The 12,405-nt window shown below is 40.9% G+C and overlaps 1 protein-coding gene across 2 annotated transcripts in view; it reads left to right on the top strand.

The window, feature by feature from the left end:
- Positions 1-12,405, top strand: part of ZCCHC7 (zinc finger CCHC-type containing 7) — a 160,249-nt gene that overhangs the window by 96,142 nt on the left and 51,702 nt on the right. The gene's annotated exons all lie outside the window — the stretch shown is intronic.

Here is a 12,405-nt window from a genome sequence, read left to right as displayed (position 1 = left end):
TAAAAGATACTTAGGACAACTTAATTAAATGCCTCCCTGTTCAAAGAAACTAGTAATTCTCTTTCCACAACCATACAAGACATGGCCAAAAGGTGAATGTTTGGTGTGAGGGCTAGGTCTGTTTTTGTCTTGCTTGGCTAAATCAAAAATCAAAGTATAGACCATTGGATTTCTAAATTCCATATTCTACATTTATTCTCCAGTGGGAATAAAATGTTCAGGTTTGTCTCCTTTTCTCTGTTTAACTTTGACTGCTGTGAACAATAGAAAGAATAGCCCTGCAGCTGAGCTACTGATTTTTTTTAATCTATTCATTTTATACTTTTCAGACAGATTTTTCCCCGGGGTGAAACAAAGGTTAACTGAAATTTCCTCTGTTGTGTACCTGAACGAATCAGCAGTTTGAGAAGGAAATCCCATTGATGGGCAAAGAGAGTGACAGGCTCTATTTAAAGAATTCCCCCGACTGTGTGGTAGACCAACCATGCCATGAATTTAACTGTTCCTGTGGTCCCCATACTTGTACCCACCAAAAAAAGAGAAAAACCTACTTTGTTCTGCAAATGTTGCACTAAGCTTTGAAAACCATGAGCCATTGAGTTTTGTGAATTAACATTAGCAGCAGTGGCCAAGACTTAGGGGAGAGGGTTATCTATCACAGAATACACAAAACAGATGGAAAATTACACATTTATATAATATACAAATGCACACATGGGGTGTGTGTGTGTATATTTTAACGTATACATGTGTATCAATATATAATTTTGCATGATACATACTCTTCAAGATTGTGAACTATTATATATTCACTGTTTACTGCTTTTTGCTCTACATATTTTTATTCACATTACAGTTCTTAGAGCATCTTACACACACAAAAACAGAAAAGAAAGAAGCAGTAAAATGAGGGGGAAATACGTGTATATATATTTTATAGCCGAAAAACTGCAGAACAGTTACACTGCACAGAGCAGAAATATGAAGCAGTCCTGAACCTTTAAAAACTGTTAACAGAAAATTTATGTACCAGTACTTGGTAAATTTTTGTATTTAAAAGACTGCTTTAAATATGAAAAGCAAGCACTTAGATTAAACACTCTTAGTTCATGTGTACTTCAAGACTTGTGAACCTTCTTGAAAATCCCAGTTTTAGCCCTGTGGTGGGCCCCAAGAGAATATGTTGCCTAGGGATTATAAATACCATGTCATAGCCCCCAACTGTCAGACTTTTCTTCTCTTGTGATGACAGTTAAAGTCTACTCCCATAGGTAATAGGTTGGTAAAGTTTGTTTAAAGTTATTTTAACAGGTCTTGAAATTATTATATTCAGGTTTTTGGGTTTTGTTTTGTTTTTTAACTTTCTATATACCAATTTTTTTATGCTTGAAGCAAAATCATATGTTTTGATACATTTCAATGTGAGTTGGCTTTCCGTGAATGTTCACTGGTAGATTTGGGCCAATAAGTGGCTTTAAAGAGTACCATAGTGCACCAAGATAATGGCTGCTAAAGATATATTGTCACTATTATCATGAGAGTGACCAAAACAACACAGAGGGCTGATGAGAAATGTCAGAGAGAAGAGAGGTGGTGTGTTTTGCTATTGTGGGAGGAGGGAGGTTCTGTCCTTGCCATAAGGAAATTTTTCATGTTGGACTTCTATCAACTACTGTATGAACTGATTTTTCAGTGGGAATCTATGGCTCTCTTGTAAAGTTCTCTACTTTTAAGGGATATTGACACATAATCTGTTCCAACAGCAGGTGTCTATTTCAGTAAGTCATCTCTTTATCATCAAAACAAAAGCTGAGAAATCCCTTGAAGTGTCTAAGGAAGTCTCAGAGAACAGCCTTTACAGCAGCTGATTCCAGTTCTTCTCCAGAAATAGTTCTTCTTCAAAATGACCGAGTGGTATATCCAGAGTTTCATCTGCTGCTGCTTCTCTGCATCATTTAGCCTTGATCTACTGCCTAGGGTTGTGTGAGTTCAGATGCCAGTACTCTCCATACAAGCTTTGTACTCATCAGTCACTACTGGAGTTGGGGAAATCGGAACGTTAGGAACTAGGTCTGCGTTCAATCTTTTGAAAACATGTCATAAACGCTGCCAACTGTTGTTTAGGCCTGGAGGTGCCTCTCTTCATCCAGTTGCATTTTAGAATGTTGTGTACCGCCTGAGTGCAATTCGATTTAGGTGTTCTTTGAATGGAAACCTTAAGTGGAATGAGCAACAGGGTTATTAGCAGAGACCATATGTTGATGCCTGTAAAGCAGTCATTGTCAATACAGATTTCAGCCTGTAATATATGGGTATTTAGAATACAGCCTACTCGAGGAAAAATATTATCTTGTTGGAATAGCATTTCTTGTACTTCTGCAGAATCAGAAGTTTTTGGAAACAGTGGCTTTTTGCCTTGAAGAGTTGCAGGAATAGAGAGAGAGAGAGAAGAAGCAGCAGCAAAATTGAGGCAGTTTCTACAATCTGAGTTGCCTAAGTTTGCTGTGCACAGTTTTTAAACTGAAAATAAAATTTGCATGGGCTTTCCCAGTATAAACAAATAAAGGTAAATACTTTGGCCATTTTTGTTCCATTATTTTTCAGAGTAGAACCCCTATAAAGTGTAAGTTTTGGGGGGCAGGGACTCTTTCTTACTGTGTGTGTACAGTGCCTAGCACTATACGGCCCAGTTCTCTCTTGGCCTCTCAGCACTGCTATAATAAATATGATTGATTAATTAACCTCATTTTAAAACCTGGTCTTTCCACATGGCCTTTGCATGATAACTGTGCATTGAAAAAGTTCATTTAAAAGACTCTAGTCAGGAGGTTGAGGGTATAAAAAGCATCATGAAGCCTTGTTCTTTCATCTATGCCTCATCTGTGTTCTGTGTGCTTCTGATCTGTATGTGCACACAGTATTATGTGTGGATTGTATTGTCTGTTTTGTATTTAGAATGAAAGGTCATTGGAGAAATTCATATTTTTTCCCTGTACGTTGCCAAGCACATTGTTGGAGTTCTATTGAGGATGGTGGTGGTAATAATAATGTCTCTGCACTCTATGACCAGTAAATTGATTGTTGGTTTTAATAAACAGAATATGCACTCAACATCAACATTCAAACATTTATTTTCCTGTAAGCAAAAGACAAACTTTGTATATCTGGTACCACCAGTCACAACAAGAAGTGAATTTTCCATGATAGCTTGGAAAACTGTACCACATTAAACGCAGAGAACTTGCCAAATTTCTGTTCCATTTCTAAAACAAGAGCTATAAAAAACATCAGAAAACTCCATCACAGAAAATTCTATTGTAATGATATTTGAGTCGCAATGAGGTAAACAAAAATATTTACTGATTTAGAAACCCTAGAAGATTCAGATGCATTTAAAACCTGCTGGTATTAAATTAGTCTTTTATGGAGAAGGGATTTATCTTTACCCATTTAAAGTTATTATTAATTATTTGTAATGAGGTAACACTCAGAGGCCAGGATCCCATTGTGCCAGGCATATGAGTCAGAGATGGCCCCTGCCCCAGAGAGCGTACAGTCTAATATAATTGTGATTATATTGTAATTAAATACAATTATGGAATTAAGATTTTAATGTGATTTGGAAACCAGGGATACTTGCATCCATCTTCCCACCATAAGAAAAATCTCTCGCCTATTTTAGAGGGTATGTTTGTTTCATTGTAAAGTTGAATGCACAAGTGCCATCAAACATTAAGCTCACTGCATACTGTTACCAAAGAAACTTAGTATGCATAATGTCTTTTGGAGACACTGGAGCTGCAATTAGTCTTAGACTGGGGTTAACCACTGCAGAGAACAGGATAAAATTCTCCAGATTCCCTGCTGAGAGGACTGAAGTGCAATGTTCCTAGTGGTGTAAAAGGTCTCATTTCTCCCAGAGATTGAAAGTCAGGCCAAGTTGTATGCTTGACTGCAAAGGTGACATCGTCAAATCCCTAGATCATTGGGTGTAGCAGAATAACCCACGTTTTAGGATCATAGATAAGGAATCAGTTAAGTTGTAGCTCAGCCTAAATTTATTTTCTCTCTTAAGGGAATCCATTGCCCTGCCAAGCTTGGAAATGCTGTTTTTTTCCACCTTTGCCATGTCTCAGAGGCAAGCAAGAAGGTCCACTGCCTCCCCTCCCCCCGGAGTAGCACCCTCTATAGGTGCATTTGGTGAACTGTATTGATATTGCTCCTCAATATTACTCTTCCACGCTCAGGGCAGAGGTTTTCTCAACAGTTCTCTTTCATAAGTTTTTTTGCCATCTCCTTCCTTTCTCTGGAAGAAGAGACTTGAACTCATGGTCGTCTGGCTCTTAGCCCAGAGCGTGTTCCCCCTAGACTATAGAGCATTTTCTGGGAGGAGTCTGCATGGGGCTGACATTGTTTGTGTTGCTTGCAGCAGCATACTAGTCCGTAAAACCCAGAAGAAAGACCAACAATTTCTGAACTATTGGGCTGTGGAGTTGATTTACAATACTGGGGCATTAGGTCTCAAAAGGAGCAGTCCAGTGATATAAATTAATATTGTCCACAGTTTCTCTCTCTCTCTCTCTCTCTCTCGCTGGAAAAAAAAATTAGAAGGAAGTTTTTTTATTACATTTTTAAAACAAATTGGGGAGTGTGTGTGTGGGTTGGGGGACAACTATATCTCAGATACCCCCTTGGCCAAACAACCCTAAACTCTGTCCGGGGCCTTAAACCGATATACCAATTTTTACACTGCTCAGATTAGGCATGTAAATTGTAATGCAGTTTGAAAATTTGGCTTTAAACAGAAATACGGTTGCAACCTTACCTGTAGTGCTTCTACAGGCCATCTCATAATACTGTGTTACTCCAGGGTAACCAACGTGTAATTGTCTATAGAAGATAGGGTTACCATATTTCCACAATCAAAAAAGAGGACCGGGGGGGAGCCCCGCTCTAGCCCCGCCCCCGCACTGCCTGGCCCCTCCCACTTCCCACCCCCTGACTGCCACCCTCAGAACCCCCAACCCCCCCCTGCTCCTTGTCCCCTGACTGCCCCCTCCTGGGACCCCTGCCACTAACTGCCCCCTAGGACCCCACCCCCTATCTAAGCCTCCCTGCTTCTTGTCCCCTGACTGCCCCCTCCTGAGAACCCCCCACCCGAACTGCCCCCCTAGGACCCTACCTGTCCCCTGACTGCCCCAACCCTTATCCACACCCCCACCCCATATTCACACCCCCGCCCCCAGACAGACCCCCGGGACTCCCATGCCCTATCCAACCGCTCCCCACCACCTGACAGAACCCCCAGAACTCCCGACCCATCCAACCTCCTCTGCTCCCTGCCTGCCTCGACCCCTCTCCACACCCCCACCCCATATCCACACCCCCTCCCCCAGACAGACCCCGGAGACTCCCAAGCCCTATCCAACCACTCCCTGCCCCCTGACAGGACCCCCAGAACTCCTGACCCATCCAACACCCCTTACTCCCTGTCCCCTGACTGCCCCCTCCAGAACCCCAGTGCCCCTTCTCCACCTCCTGGCCCCCATACCGTACCGTACCGTGCGGCGCACTGAGCAGCAGGGGAGGAGGAGGAGGAGGGAGGAGCTCGAGAGCTGCCGAAGGCCGAGGGAACGGCCCGGCAGGCGGCGATCTGAGAAGGACGGGGGGACGAGGGGGGAGAGCTTTAGAGCCCGGCCGAAGGGGTAGAGCTGCTGGAGCCCCATGCGAGTGGCAGGATCCGGCCGGCTGCCCTGTCAGCCGTGCCCCGCTCTGCATGGGGGGGAAATCCCGGACATTTTTAGACATTTACAAATTCCTCCCGGACGCTATTTTTAACTAAAAAAGCCGGACCTATCCGGGAGAATCCGGACAAATGGTAACCCTAATAGAAGATGTTCCTTTCACAGAACTCTTATTTCCATCCAAGCACTATACATTTAACGTCATCCCCATTCTCATTTACTGTGGCACCTTCGTCTCTCACCACACCCCAAACTGACAGAATGTTGATATCAGCTGGAGGCACACAAAGCCATCCTCCTCCCCACCCTCCGATCCAAATGCAAAAAGTTCATAAGGCTAAACAGAAGAATAAACAGGCATGTATTTTCTCATCAAATTATGTGAATGAATGAATCATAAATAAAAAGTATCTTAATGTGGTTACCAAAAATGAAAAAGGTAGAAAAAAATCGAAGTATGAGAAAATCCATTAAAAATAAAATAATTTAAGAGTGGCAGGTCTGTGTTATGGGGGTTTACCTTGATACCATGTGAAAATTAGCAGCTTCCTTTGAATAACACATGCGTTTGTGGCTATGAGATTCTGGTGCAGTCACTTACTGGAGATGGAGAAAGCCCCAGGGGAGATTATCAGAATAATTTTTTAAAATGTTAATATCCTTTCACAAAGGCACTGTGAGCTGTTTAAAAAAATAGAAAGAAAAGTGGTGTTTTTGCATAAATAAAATAATTACCAAAGAAACCATAGACAGTATAAAGAATTTAATTACCAAAATGTTTGTGAATGCCTACATCAAATGGATAAAAATATATTTAGCAAAGAGCTGCATTATGTTTTTACAGTCCTTTATAGCTATGCCCCCCAAAAAGTGTGTAGTGAAAAGGGGACATGTGAACCCCCAGAAGAACAGGAATTAAAATATAGCTGAGTGGTTTTATTGAGTACTAAAACCATGGGGTTAAATCTTTGCACATTTTTCCACATACAGAGAATTATCATCTCGGAATAGTTTTTATCCTCTTCTGAACCCAACATTTTCTGTCTTGTTCCTTTAAAGGAAAATTCCACTCTTTTTCTCCAAGCTTCAGAAAGAACTATACTTTTTTAAAAATAGGGTGGTTTTTTGTTGTTGTTTTTGGGTTTTTTTTAGTTTAGCTGTCTAGTTAAAAAAGGATAGTCTTACTTTATGGCTGCTTACTTGATTGGAGCATTTTCCTACTAACAAGCAGGAAATGAGAAATTAGGATTGAAACATTCTCATTCTGCCCTAAATCCAGTTGAGAGACCATTAGTTTTTAATTAATTTTAACCGATTTAAGGTAAGTTTCATTCTCCTAAAGACTTCCAGGTAAATGTAACTTTTGTTTTAAATTAGCAGGTATTTCTTTATTTTATATCCATACCTTGTCCAAGAATTTCAGATGAACATGGGTCACCTTCACACATCCTCCCCTTGTGTGTGTCTGCTTCATCCACATTCCTTACTGCTTCAGTCATCCTTTCTTCTACCCTGCAGCATGACCTCAGCTCTAGTCCCTGTCAGGACCTCACACCAGCCACCTAATTTTCCTCTCCCTTCCCATGTCAAACCCACAGGCTCCACCGCCCCACTACCATATGGACAGATGGATGGCCAAATTATGAGCTGTAAACGACTAGGTCTGTCACTTCATATCTGCTCCCAGCTCCAAGCAAGCAGCTCTTAATCATCTCATCTCAACCCCCCATTCTCCTGCCAAAGCATTCAGCTACCTCTTCTTCCACTGATCCTGCCAGCAATGACTCTTAGGTTATGTCTACAGTACAAAATTATGTCAACCTAACTTATGTCGGCATCCAACCACCAGTTATAAAATCACTTGTGTGTGTGTACACTTGGATCCTTTTGTCGGTTGTGCGTGTCCTCACCAGGAGCACGTGTATCTATTGTATTGTCAATGTGGAGCCACTCCTGAAAGCCAGTAACAGTCAACGTAAGCAATGCAATGTCTACACTGATACAGCATCGACCTAATTACATTGACTGTGACGCTATGCCACTTGGTTTCCAACTGAGAAACTTCCAACTTGTTTATCAAGCCGTTATTCTCCCAGCACTGTTCTATGGGTCCGAAACTTGGACAACGTATAGACACCACTTGAAAGTCCTTGAGAGGCACCATCAACGCTGCCTTTGTAAGATTCTGAAGATCAAATGGGAAGACAGGCGCACCAATATCAGTGTTCTGGAAGAGGCAAAGACCACCAGTATCGAGGTAATGATCATCTGTAAGCAATTCCGCTGGACTGGTCACGTTTTCCAGATGCCAGACCATTGTCTCCCAAAACAGGTCCTGTTCTCTCAGCTGAAAGAAGGGTACCGTAATGTGGGTGCACAACGGAAGCGTTATAAGGACTTGCTGAAAGACAACCTAAAAAAATGTAATATTGACATTGATACTTGGGAGACACTTGCCCAGGATCACTTAAAATGGAGTGAAGTCCTATGTGATGATCCCCTACGTTTTGAACTTGCTTGCCAACAAGCCGAAGAGAACAAGAGGCACAGGAGAAAAGAGAGACTGGTCTCCAATCATGGTCAACAGCCGCCTGCTGAGCCTGAAAATATCTGCCCTCATTGTAATAGAAATTGTGGTTCAAGGATTGGCCTTATCAGCCACCTGAGGACCCATAACTCCCATGGAAGATGATCATACTCGGTAACGAGTGATCGCCCATCATGCCACTTGGGGAGGTGGTGGCATTAAGTCAGCCTAGAGAGGCACTTACATGGGCGGGAGCCCAATTTAAATGAAGACACTTCCACAGCTGGGTTGAAACAAGGCAGCTTATGTTGGCGTAACCCTGTAGTTTAGAGCAGGCCTGATGCCTCTTATAAGGTTGCTAGGCTTGGGAGGCTTCTGGTCTGGGGCTGGAAATGGGAGTAGAGAAATACTCAGTATACTGCTTTGAGAATGTAGCAGGAATTGGTAGTTCAGTCGCACTTCAGAGCAGGTGGTAGGCAAGGTTTAGTGCTGAGGTCATGCATCAGAGTGGGAGAAAAAATGGTAAATCGAGTGGTTTGGGTATGAAGAAGCAGGGACAGAAAAGGGAGATCAAAGAAGCTCAGAACACAGCTAATCTGTGTTTATCCAAAACTCATGGACACTGGCAGTAAATAAATAAATAAAAGTTAAGTAAAAGTACATTTACTTGGCTTTGTTTTAATTATGTATTGAAACTTATCTGATGTTGGTGTTCAGAGATTTTCCCACAATTTCACTGTAGAATGTGTTTCTTTTGGTCCTATTTTCTTTTATTTCTTTCCAACTAACAGAAAAAAGGCAGCTTGTATGTAATAAGTTTAGACACATCTACAGCCACCAAAAAAGTTTTGAAACTTCAAAAGGTATTTTTTCAGCAAGAAATTTAAAATTTAGGTATTTGGGGGGTATACATGTCAACCTATGCAATATTCGGTGATTCGTTTAATAAATATCCCAGCCAGTAATGCCATATTCACTGCCTCAGAATATCATACATTCTTCTTTCAGGGTACCCAAAACATTGCAACTACATCAGTTTAAATTGAATTGAAATTGAATTGAAATCTATGTACAAAAAAATAAGATTTTTCTAAATGGATACAAAAGCAGGACTGTTCATGTTTCAATAGGTAGCCTTTCTAGGTAATAAAACCAAGACCCTCTGTTCTCTGTAATAAGTTGGACCTCAAGTCTGCAGTTTTTCTGGGTATCACACTGGAAAAATTGCAGCAACTTAATTTAATAATGAGCAATTTAATTGGAGCAGCACCGTGAATACCCCTGTGTTAATTACTTTCAACTGTCCACTCAGTTTCACTTTTCTATGTGCCATGGATTTTTGTATTAAGATAGTACTGCATCTTAGAAATCGTCGTAGGGGAAGCAGAGGTTCTGGAAGCTAGGTAGGGAAATTTGAGGTGGTTAGAGGTTGCTCAGATAATCAGTTCTGAAATACTTGACAATATTGGTCCAGAACCAGAAAAACAGTTTCACTTGTTCTGAACTTTTCCTGTGAATTGTCCCAGTAACTTCAGTGGGACTGTGCATGTGCAGCATGTGACTGTTTGCAGCACTGGGGCTTTAAAAGTAATGACTGTTACCCTTTGGGTTTCATAATCAGTGACCTATTAAAATGAAGAAGAAAGTTCTTCCCCTTGGAACTATTTTTTTGGGCTGTCTACAAACAAACGACACCAGTTCACACTTGTGTATTGGTTTTATATTTATCTACACAGTGTGGGGGCTCATAATTTTTTACATGAAAGCTTGGATTCTGGAGCACAGTTCAGCTGCAAGGTTTGGATTTCAGGTCAAATTCTCCAGCTATGAAAAACATGGGGTCCCTGAGGACTTCACCCCGCATGATGTCCCTATGTTTAGGCAGTGAGACTACTCATATGCCTAATATTAAGCATGTGTTTGAGTACTTGGCTGGATTGAGGCCACAGTATTCAGCACCTTGCAGGATTGAACCATAATAAGAAATGTTTGCTCCCAATTTGTGAAACAGTATTTGTAAAACCTCTGGTCCTGGGAAATGTGGGGCATTCATTTGTTTATGGCATGGCCTTTTATGTAGTTGGATTTTAATTGTTTAAAATGTTGACTATATATTGAGGGATTCTGTTTCACTGACCAGAATGTTGTCGTATGTGTTCTGAAACCTTAAGGGTATGCTAAGCATATTAAATAATATTTCTAGATTTTTATTTTGAGAATTTCTTCTAACATGCTTTATTCAATTCAGAATTCTTTCTTGTAAAAAATGGTTCTGTTCTCTGTAATTCATTAGTACAGTCTTTATTAGATGTGATCTGAGGTTTTATGAGCAAAATGTCTCCTAATCCGTATTTTGTTCATGAGTGAATTTCTGTGACAGACTCCTAAAAATAGAAAATATTCTCAACAGTATACCTGTCATGTAAACTTGAAGGCTGACTTTTTTTAATAAGTGCATACAATAGGGCCAAATTATCCTTTGGATGCAAACAAGCAGCTTCCATTGAAGACAAGGGATGGGAGTCATACACCAATATCTGGAGACAATTTCTGGTCCAGAAAACTTGACATTGTCTAAAATAATGTGGGGTGCATTAGAATAAGTGCTCAGATAACATGGTGATAGGGTCAATATAAGAACTAGATAAATAGTTATAAAATATATTTATTTGCACTCAAATGCCATCCTTTACCTACCTTTTTGACATTTAAAAAATAAATGGAGGGGCTCGCCACCTTTAATTATCAGTGGACTCTATATTTAGAGTTTTTGCTGTTCATAAATGCAAGGTATTTATTCATGCATCTTATAGGCAGGGCTGGTAGCATCACTTATTACTGAGGTTATCCTTCACTTCCCATTATAAGATCTTGTTTTCAGTTTATTATAACGTTGCTAAATGTCAACCATTTGGGCTGAGATTTTCCATGGCAGGTGTCCTTGTTTGTTTAAATCTCCAGCCAGAATGGTTCTGCTGTTTCAAAGTATGAGGCTAAGGAAAAATACATTGTTTTGTCAATGTTAAAACAATTATTTGAAAAGCTTTGGAGCAGGGACTTCAGATTTGGCAGGGATTTTCCTTTTGCTATCTCCATGAAAATCTGCCTCAATTTGGCCAAGTTATAAGCCTCTGAAATATTGCTGTTCGCACACGCTCAGTAAAAACTTATTAGATTTTAGCAGCTGCATTCTCCAAAGATTCTGTCTGCACTGGGCATGCTCCAGTGCAGGGCTGAGCAGGACTTCCTCTGGAATTAGAGGTCTGGGCTGCTGCAGGCCAGTCCAGGTTCGGGCACTGGAACTGAGTGCACGGAGACTTTCTCATCTGTGCACTAAATGAGGATGAGGAGACTCAGGAAACCTGCACAACACTTTCAAAAGATGAGCTTAAATTCATAACCAAAAATCATGGATTGAACAGGCACACTGGATTTATGGCTTATCACAATAATTTGTAACCCACTAACCTCCTCTTTTTGTCCCATGACTGCAAAGGTGTTAACAGGTCACTCTACCTTGAATGGTCCCTTACAATATGTCCTAACTACTTATGCTGGGTCATTACATATATTGAATCTATTTCCCCATGTTAAGTATCCTCACACCTTCTTGTCAACTGTCTGAAATGGGCCATCTTGATTATCACTGCAAAAGTTTTTTTTTCTCCTGCTGATAATACTTCATCTTAATTAATTAGCCTCTTACAGTTGGTCTGGCTACTTCCACCTTTTCTTGTTCTCTGTATGTATAAATATTTCTTACTGTCTGTTCCATTCTATGCATCTGATGAAGTGGGCTGTAGCTCACAAAAGCTTATGCTCAAATAAATTTGTTAGTCTCTAAGGTGCCACAAAGTACTCCTTTTCTTTTTACTTATGCTAAACAATCTGCATTCCACTTTACATTTAGCTGTGATGCTGGGCGTACCTTTCCCAGAACTGAAGAAGAGCTCTGTGTGGCTTGAAAGCTTGCGGCCTGGTCTACACTACACAGTTAGGTCGACGTAAGCTGCTTTATGTTGACCTAATTATGCCAATGTATGCACTACAGCCTTGTCCCACCGATGTAAGTGCCCTACTGCAGCGACATAACTCCACCTCCACGAGAGGCGTAGGGCTTATGTCGGTGTAGTT

This window comes from Chrysemys picta, chromosome 6 (assembly GCF_011386835.1).
Source record: "Chrysemys picta bellii isolate R12L10 chromosome 6, ASM1138683v2, whole genome shotgun sequence".
Lineage (NCBI taxonomy): Eukaryota > Metazoa > Chordata > Testudines > Emydidae > Chrysemys > Chrysemys picta.
The sequence above is the reverse complement of the archived record's forward strand: the minus strand, read 5'-3'. Positions and strand labels throughout refer to the sequence as shown.